This window comes from Pan troglodytes, chromosome X, assembly GCF_028858775.2.
Source record: "Pan troglodytes isolate AG18354 chromosome X, NHGRI_mPanTro3-v2.0_pri, whole genome shotgun sequence".
Taxonomy (NCBI): Eukaryota; Metazoa; Chordata; class Mammalia; order Primates; family Hominidae; genus Pan; species Pan troglodytes.
Genome location: NC_072421.2, coordinates 79646863 through 79657431, shown reverse-complemented (window position 1 = coordinate 79657431; position 10569 = coordinate 79646863). Strand labels below are relative to the sequence as shown.

Sequence of the window (10569 nt, the reverse complement as noted above, 5' to 3'; positions counted from 1 at the left end):
TCAGGACATAGGCATGGGCAAAAACTTCAGGCCTAAAACACCAAAAGACATGGCAACAAAAGCAAAATTGACAAATGTAATCTAATTAAACCAAAGGGCTTCTACACAGCAAAAGAAACTACCATCAGAGTGAACAGACAACCTACCGAATGGGAGAAAATTTTTGCAATCTATCCATCTGACAAAGGGCTAATATCCAGAGTCAACACATCTAATTTTTCTATGTTATTCTACACTAATATACCGTCATTGTTGTATATTCTTCTATGTTTTTTATGTGACTCCATGGCTGAGAAAGTTTATTACATTTATGGAGAGTTGAGAAGAAGAAAAAATAAGAAGTAGTAGGAGGAGAAAGATGGAAAGAAGGAGGATAAGCAGGAAGAAGAAGGGCAGGAGGAGGAAGGAGAGGAAGAAAAAGAAAGGGAGAAAGAGGAGGTGGAGAAGGAGGAGAAAGTAAATATGAGAATAGCATTGTAAAAATTAACCAATGTTAATATTTTTCATTTTGACAAATATACTATTGTTATGTGAGATATTAATATTCAGCCAATTTGGGTGTCTTTGGATGTGAGTCACTGTGAAAAAAGCTGCATCGCATTAGTGGTATATCTGCCAAAATTTCATATCCTGAGCCTGGTCATGAAAAACCCCAAACAATATGAGCCTTCTTTCCCACAGAATAAAAGGCTATTATTCCTTAAAATTGGCACAGTCATGAAAGACAGGGTAAGACAGAAAAACTGTTCCAAATTAAAGGGCAGTAAAGAGATGTGATAATTGAGTGCAACATTTAATCCTGGATTAGATCCTGGACCGAAAATATAAAACACAAATTATTGAGACCATTAGCAAAATTTGAATGGAATCTGTAAAATGAATGGCAATGTTTACTAATTTGGAGGTTGTAATGGTGGTATGGTGAAAAAAGTCCTTACTTTGGCAAATGTATACTGTAATGTTATAAATTTGTAGCATCAGACTTATGCCATATTCTTAACTTACTCAGAAAAAGAATAATACAATATTTCTATCTAAAATATCTCAATATTTATTGAGAGTGAGAGAGAGAGAGAGAGAGCACATATCATAAATCATTGACAATTGGGGAGTCTGAGTAAAGAAGATACATACTTTTTGTACTGTTCATACAGCTTTTTTAAAGTTTGAAATTATTTCAAAAATTGATGTCTCAGGTGGTTCTAGTAGACGATTAAAACAAATATATAGTTTGATGAAGAGGGGCTGCTGCCCAGTGATGAAGAAATGATACTAATTAAAAGAGGTGGAAAATATGTGAAGGCATTAATTAATCTAGACTACTTCTTGTTGTTTGAACAGAAGTCTTCTTTATGCAAGGACATTATTGATAATTGTCTAATTCATATGCCTTTCCTAATTTTCCAAACAAGCGTGTATTGAAAAAAGACATATTTTACTCTGAATATTTTTTTAAATATTAATCTTACAAATATTTTATTCATAATTAATTATGCTGTCAAGATTAAATGAGTGAGTTTAAGAAAATGCTATTTCAAATTTCAGTTACACTACTTGCTTTTGACTCATAAATAATCAGTTTTTTCTAGAAATTAATTTCACACACCAACCTGTTTATGATATTGATATCAAGTTAATTTTAGGATCTGGAATTTTCTATCATTAAAATAACCAGAATCTCATTACAAAATTTATTCCTGAAGCCTTAAAATATGAATTTCATTGATAATGAACTTCTATATTTTCCCAAATAGTATTAATACTGTGTAACATTACTTTTTATTTCAAATAATTTTCATTGCCTAAGATGAATCATGTCACCATTACATTCCACAATATTAAAGGCACTTCTGATTAAATAGAAATTCATGATCAAAGATTAGACACTCACACAGAAGTACTCAAAATGTGAAAATACATTTGCAGACTTGGATGGTTATATCTAGGGTCAGAACAAAGTTTCCTATAGAATATTTAATTCTAAATTTAAAATTCTGTGCCCACTTTGCGGCATATATACAAAAAATTAAAACAACACAAAGAAGATTAGCATGGCCTCTGTGCATGGATGACATGCAAATTTGTGAAGCATTTCATATTTTTCCAGGAAAGAAAGGAAGAGACAAACAGCCTAAAAAGTAATCAATCAGAGCTTCTGTAATTAAAAAACTAATTTAAAAAATTAAAAAGTTCAATTGAAATTTTTATCAATAGACTACACAAACCAGAAGAAAAAAATCTGAGTTTTAACACTGGTCTTTTGAGCTAACCCAGTCTACAAAAAATAAATAGGAAACATATTTTTATAAATAAGCAAAGTCTTTGAGAAATATGGGATTATGTAAATGACCACATCCACAGAAAAAGAGGAAGAGAAAGTAAAGAAACTGGAAAACATACTTGCAGGAGTACTTCAAGAAAATATCCTTAATTTTACTACAGAGATTTACAGCAAGATGCAACAAATCTAGAGAACACCTGTTAGATATTATACAAAAAGACAGCAAGGCATACAGTAAATGAATTGACCAAGATCAAGGCTGAATAAAAAATGGAAAGGTAACTAGACAAAAAAGTCAGATTACATCCAAACACCATCAGGCTAACAGCAGATCATACAGAAGAAACCTTACAAGCCAGGAGAAATTGGTGGCCTATTTGGAGCATCTTTCTTTTTTTTTTTTTTTTTGAGACAGAGTCTCGCTCTGTCACTCAGGCTGGAGTGCAGTAGCGTAATCTCGGCTCACTGCAAGCTCTGCCTCCCAGGTTCATGCCATTCTCCTGCCTCAGCCTCCCGTGTAGCTGGGACTACAGGTGCCCGCCACCACGCCTGGCTAATTTTTTGTATTTTTAGTAGAGACAGAGTTTCACCATGTTAGCCAGGATGGTCTCGATCTCCTGACTGTGTGATCTGCCTGCCTTGGCCTCCCAAGAGCACTCTTAAAGGAAAGAAACTCCAACCAAAAATGTTATTTCCCACTAAACTAATTTTCATAAGGAAAAGAGACACATTCTCCAGGCAAGCAAGCACTAAGAGAATTTGTTACCACTAGGCCAGCCTTCCAACAGATCCTTAAGGGATTTCTAAAAATTGATATAAAAGAACAAGACCTGCTATCAGAAAAACACACTTAAGTACATAACCCACTGACCATATAAATCAACCACACAATAGAAACTACAAAGCATCCAAATAACAGCTTAATAATAAGATCAAGACCTGTCATGTCAATACTAACCTTGAATTTAAATGGCCTAAACACTGCACTTAAAGGGCACAGAGTGGCAAGTTGGAATTTAAAAAAAAAAACAAGAAAAAAAACCTCTCTGCTATCTCCTAAAGACCTGTCTCACATGGTCTCATGGAAAGACACAAATGGGCTCAAAGTAAAGGATTGGAGAAAGATTTATTATGCAAACAAAAAATAAAAAAGAGCCAGGGTCGCTATTCTTATAACAAATAAAACAGACTTTAAACCAACCACAGTAAAAACAGACAAAAATGGGTGTTACATGCTGATAAAGGATTCAATTCATCAAGAATACTTACCTGTACTAAATATATACACATCCATCACTGGAGCACCTATTTTATAACTTCTAGACCTATAAAAAGACTTCGAAGGAAACACAGTAATAGTGGGGGACTTCAACACCACACTTCCAGTGTTATACATAACATCAAGCAAGAAAATTAACAAAACAATTATGGAATTAAATTTTACATATGACCAATTAGACCAAATAAAAATCTACAGAATACTCCACCACCCATCAATCAACCACAGAATATGCAATCATCTGCAAACAGTACCTGCACCAAGACTGACCACATGTTCAGCAAAAAAAGCACATTTCTATAAATTCAACAAAATCTAAATTACACCAACCATATTATGAGACTACAACGAAATAAACATAGAAATCAATACCAAGAAGATTTCTCAAAATTACACAAATTAATGGAAATTAAACAACTTGTTCCTGAATAACTCCAAGGTGACCATTTAAATAAAGGCAAACATTAAAAAATTTTAATTAATGAAAATAGGGACAGAACTTATAAAAAACCTTTGAGATACAGTTGAGGTAGTGTTAAGAGAAACGTATGGTGTTAAATGTCTACCTCAAAGAGTTAGAAAGATCTCAAATTAATGATATAACATCATGTCGAGAGGAACCAAAAAGTCAAAAACAAACACCAAAGCTAGCCAAAGAAATAAAATAATTAACATCAGAGCAGAACTAAATAAAATTGAGACCTCCCTCAAATTAATACAAAGTATCAAAAAAAGTTGGTTTTTTTAAACAATAAAATATATTGATAGAAAACTATCTACATTAACAAAGACAAAAAAGAGAAGATCCAAATAAGAACAATCAGAAATTACAAAAGTGACCTTACAATGGATACCAAAGAAATAAAAAAGATTCTCAGAGAGTATTATGAACACCTCCAGATAAATAAACTAGAAAATCTAGAGGATATTGATATATTCATGGAAAGACACAACTTCTGAAGACTGAATCAGTAAGAAATTGAAACCCAGAACAGACCAATATTGAGTTCTAAAATTTAATCAGTACTACCAAAAAACAAAACAAAACAAAACATAGACACAAAAATCCTTAACAAAATAATAGCAAACCAAATTCAGCAGCACATCAAAAAGGTAATTCAGTATGATCAAGTCAGCTTCATTCCTGGGATGCAAGGTTGGTTCAACATATGCAAATCAATAAATGTAATTCACCACATAAAAAATTAAAAACAAAATCCATATAATCATCCCAATAGATGTGGAAAAAGCTTTTGAGAAAATTCAACATCCCTTTATGATGATAAAAGCCCTCAACCAAGCATTGGAAGAACATAACTCACAATAATAAGAGACGTCTATGACAAACCCACAGCACCATACTGAATGGACAAAAACTGCAAACATTCCTGTAGTAGGCCATCCTTGCATTACTATAAAGAAATATCTGAGACTGGGTAATGTATAAGGAAAAGATGTTTAATTGGCTTACAATTCTATGGGCTTTACAGAAAACATGGTGCTGGCATCTGCTCAGCTTCTGGGGAGGCCTCCTGAAGCTGAAAATCTTACAGAAGGTGAAGAGGGAGCAGTCATATAACATGACCAAAATAGGAAGAAAGGAATGTGTCAGGGGGATGGTGCCACACATTTAAGAAAAAAAAATTATTTAATTTTTTTAAATTTTCAACTTTTATTAAGTTCAGGGGCACACGTGCAGGATGTGCAGGTTTGTTACATAGGTAAACATGTGCCATTGTGACTTGCTGCACAGATTATCAATTGTTCAGGTATTAAGCCCAGCATCCACTAGCTATTCTTCCTGATCTGCTCCCTCCTCCAACCCCCACCCTCCAACAGGCACCAATGTGTGCTGTTCCCTCCTATGCGTCCATTCATTCTTACCATTTAGCTCCCATTTTTAAGTGAGAACACTGAATATTTGTTTTTCTGTTCTTGAATAAGTTTGCTAAGAATAATGGCCCCCAGCTCCATCCATGTCCCTGAAAAGGACATGATCTCATTCTTTTTTATGTCTGCATAGTATTCCATGGTGTATATATACCACATTTTTCCTTATCCATTCTATCACTGATGGGCATTTAGGTTAATTGCATGTCTTTGCTCTGGTGAATAGTGCTGCAATGAACATGTTCATGTGTCTCTATAATGAAACAATTTATATTCTTTTGGTATACACTCAGTAATGGGATTGCTGGATCAAATTGTGTTGCTGTCTTTAGGTCTTTGAGGAATCATCACACGATCTTCCACAATTGTTGAACTAATTTACATTCTCACAAACAGTGTATAAGTGTTCCTTTTTCTCCACAACTTCACCAGCAATTTTTTTTCTATCTTTTTACTTTTAATAATACCCATTCTGAGGGGTTGATCTTCTAATGGTGTATCTTCCTGCAGTTCTCTGGATTTGCTGAATTTGAATGTTGGCATGTCTTGCTATTTTGGGGAAGTTCTGGATGATATTGTGAAGTATGTTTTCCAATTGGTTCTGTTCTCCCCGTCTCTTTCAGGTACCCCAATCAGTCATAGGTGCAATCTTTTTACATAATTACATAGTTCTCAGAGGTTTTGTTCATTGCTTCTTATTCCTTTTTTCTCTAATCTTGTCTGCCTGTCTTATTTCAGCAAGATAGTCTTCAAGCTCTGAGATTCTTTTCTCCTCTTGGTCTATTCGGCTGGCTATTGATACTTGTGGTTGCATTCTTAAGTTCTCATGTTGTGTTTTTCAGCTCCATCAGGTGATTTATGTTCCTCTATAATTTGGTTATTCTGGTTAACAGCTCCTGTAATGTTTTATCATGGTTTTTGGCTTCTTTGCATTGGGTTAGAACATACTCCTTTAGCTCAGTGAAAGAGTATTTGAGCTTATATACCTTTGATCTTTGAGGCTGCTGACCTTTCGGTGGGGTTTTGTGGGGTCTTTTGTTTGTTGTTGTTGTTGCTTTCTGCTTGTTTGTTTTTCTTTTATCAGTCAGGCCGCTCTTCAGTAGGGCTTCTGTAGTTTTCTGGGGTTGCATTCAAAACATTATTTGCCTGGGTCCCTCCCACACATGGAGGTGTTACCAGTGGAGGCTGCAGAACAGAAAATATGGCTGCCTGTTCCTTCCTCTGGGAGCTCCATCCCAGAGGCGCACAGACCTGATGCCGGTGGGAACGCTCCTGTATAAGATGTCTGCTGGCCCCTGTTGGGCGGGGATCTCACCAAGTCAGGAGGCACAGGATCGGGGATCCATTTAATGAACCACCCTAGCCCCATGGAAGAACAAGTGTGCTGAGCTGGGAGGAATGCCCCTCCTCTGAGTATTCTTCAGAGCCAGCAGCCAGGAAGGACCAAGTTGGCTGGACCCCAGAGACCATGGCTGCCCCGCCCTCTGGTGGCTCTGTCCCAGGGATTTCAGAGTTCTGTCCATAAACTCCTTGCTGCAGATGCTGAAATTCCTGCAGGGAGGCCTCGCCTGGTGAGGAGGAATGGATCCAGCTTCCACCTAAAAAAGCAATCTGGCCACGATTTGCCACAGCCACTGTGCTGTGCTGTGGGGAATTCCTCCCAGTCCAAACCACCAAGTCTCCTGCCTCAGCAGGGGAAAAGGGCAAACTGGAACTGACATGATGTCAGCTGCCCCTTCCACCGGGTACTCAGTCGTCGTGGGCAGTCTTCATCCTGCCGATGCTGGCTGCAACCCGAGCAGCCACTGAGCATCTGCACAGCTCCATTCTTGGGACAAAATCCACAATCTACAAGGAACCTAAATTTACAAAAAAAAAAAAAAAAAAAAAAAACTCATTTTAAAGTGAGCAAAGGACATGAACAGACACTTCTCAAAATAAGACATGTATGCAGTGAAGAAACATATGAAAAAAGCTCAACATCTCTGATCATTAGACAAGTATAAATCAAAACCACAGTGAGATACCATCTCATGCCAGTCAGAATGGCAATTATTAAAAAGTCAAGAAACAAGAGATACTGATGAGGCTATGGAGAAATAGGAATGCATTTATACTGTTGAGGGAAGGTAAATTAGTTCACCCATTGTGGAAGACAGTGTGGCAATTTCTCAGAAACCTAGAACCAGAAATATCATTTGACCTAGCAATCTTATTACTGAGTATACACAAACAAATATAAATTATTCTATTATAAAGATACATGCACACACATGTTCATTGCAGCACTATTAACTATAGCAAAGACATGGAATCAACACAAACGCTTGTCTTATTTCATCAAAGATACAGTGAGTAAAGAAAATGCAGTGCGTGTACACCACAGAATACTATACAGCCATAAAAAAGGAACAAGATCATATCCTTCGCAGGGACATGTATGGAGCTGGAAGCCATTATTCTCAGCAAACTATACAGGAACAGAAAACTAAATACTGGATGTTCTCACTTATAAGTGGGAGCTGAACAATGTGCACACATAGACACATGGAGTGGAAAAACACCGCAACACACACTGGTGCCTGTATTGGGGGCAGAAGGAGGGAGAGCATCAGGAAAAATAGCTAATGCATGCTGGGCTTAATACCTAGGTGATGTTTTGATCTGTGCTGCAAATCACCATGGCACAAATTTTCCTATGCAACAAATTTGCACATCCTGTACATGTACCCCAGAACTTAAAATAAAATAAAATATGAAAGGGGAATATTCATACACTGTCATTTGGAATTTAAATTAGTTCAGCCACTGTGAAAAACCAGTTTGGAAATTTTTCAAATAAATTAAAACAGAACTACCATTTGACTCAGCAATCACATTACTGGGTATATATCCAAAGGAAAAATTTTTCCACCAAAAAGACATATGCACTTGCATGTTAATCCCAGCACTATTTACAATATCAAAGCCATGAAATCAACACAGGTGCCCATTAATGGTGGATTGTATAAAGAAACTGTGGCACATATACATCATCATGGAATACTACACAGCCATAAAAAATGAAGTCATGTTTTTGCAGCAACATGAATGAAGATGGGGACCATTATCGTAAGTGAATTAATGCAGGAATAGAAAACCAAGTATTTCATTTTCTCATGTATAAGTGGGAGCTAAATATTTGGTACTCAGGAACATAAAGATGGCCACAGTGGAAACTGGGGACTGCCATAGGAAGAAGGGAGGGATGGTAGCAAATGTTGACAAACTAACTGTTGGGTATTTTGTTCAGTACCTGTGTGATGGGATCATATGTACCCCAAACCTCAGCGTGACACAATATACCTGGGTACAAACCTGTACATGTACCCCCTTAATCTAAAATAAAAGTTAAAAATTAGAAAAATAAAACTAATTTTAAAACTAAAATGACTAAAATGGCAAATATTATAATATGTATTTCACCAAAATATAAAATCTTTTTTAAAAATTTAAATTTCTTCGCCCAGCTTTCTTCTGGCATTAAGGCATAGTGATTTCTCTTGTTATTCATGAAGAAATATTTTACTTATATGTGTTACCAAACCCTTACAGTCTACTGAGGGCGCAGACATGTAAACAACTTACCATAGGACCTCAGCCTCACCCCTATATTCTCTTTGCTTGTGTAATATTTTTCTTCTCCAGGACCATGGAAGTTCAATACTTTTAGAGATCAGGAGAGAGCTAGTCTTTGGTGTCTACTCGGTATGTATTTAATTTAATTCTCACCACAACTCAATGATACAGAAATTGTTGTAATTACAATTACGCAGTTAAGAAAACTGAGTCAAATTATGGATTGTTGTGAGTTCAAAACCAAAACATGGTAGAAACTTTAAGACTCCAGAGTTCACAATGTTAAGCATTCTATCTCATTGTTTTCTGCATGCTGCATCCAAAGGATTTTAATCAAGTCTTGGGAATGTGAGTAATTTAAATTTTCTTGTTCCACTTATTTGATTTATAATTTGAGAGAGTTAAACTACATTATACAAGATTCCTGCCTAATTATGCTATACCATACCAAGAGTTGTACCAATATGTCCAGAGTAGTCTTTTCTTACACCTTACATCCTGTGACCCATGCCCCGGCAATAATGAACTATGAGAAGTCAGACATGTGGGCAGCAATTATCTAAAAAAGTCTCAGCATCGCTGATCATTAGAGAAATGCATGTCAAAACCACAATGGGATATCATCTCACACCAGTCAGAATGGCTATTGCTAAAAAGTCAAAAAATAACAGTTGCTGGCAAGATTGCAAAAAAAAGAAAGGGAATCCTTATACACTGTTGATGGGAGTGTAAATTAGTTCAATCATGTGAAAGACAAATGTGGTGGTTATCAAAGACCTAAAAACAGAAATACAATTTGATCTAGCAATTCCATTACTGGGTATAGATCCAAAGAAATATAAATTGTTCTACCATAAAGGTACATGCACGTGAATGTTCATTTCAGCACTTTTCACAATGGCAAAGACATGGAATCAACATAAATGCCCATCAATAACAAACTAGATAAAGAAAATGTGGTACATATACAACATGGAATACTATGCAGCCATAAAAACAAAAGAGATCACGTCCTTTGCGGAAACATGGATCAAGCCGAAGGCCATTATTCTTCTCAAACCAGTGCATGAACAGAAAACTAAATACTGCATGCTCTCACTTATAAGTGAGAGCTAAATGATGAGAACGCATGGACACACAAAGGGGAACAACTCACACTGGGGTCTATTGGAAGGTATAGGGTGGGAGGAGGGAGAGGATCAGGAAAAATAAACAATGGGTACTAGTGTTAATACCTGAGGGACGAAATAATCTATATAGCAAACGCCATGACACGTTAACCTATGTAACAAATCTGTACATGCATCCCCGAACTTAAAAGTTAAATTAAAAAAATCTTATACACCCATAACTTTTATACATACAAATAAATTATGCATTACTTAATAACATGGATGCATTTTAATAAATGCGTCATTAGGTGATTTCATCATTGTGCAAACATCAGAGTGTTTTTACACAAACTTAGATGATATAGCCCACTATAAAAATGGCCTATATG

At 36.0% G+C, this 10569-nt stretch overlaps 1 non-coding gene across 1 annotated transcript; it reads left to right on the top strand.

The window, feature by feature from the left end:
• The first annotated feature begins 1996 nt into the window (after window positions 1-1996).
• On the top strand, window positions 1997-2103 carry LOC112207141 (U6 spliceosomal RNA). Its single transcript, XR_002941609.1, has one exon. It is a non-coding gene; the product is annotated as a U6 spliceosomal RNA (small nuclear RNA).
• Window positions 2104-10569: the final 8466 nt, after the last annotated feature.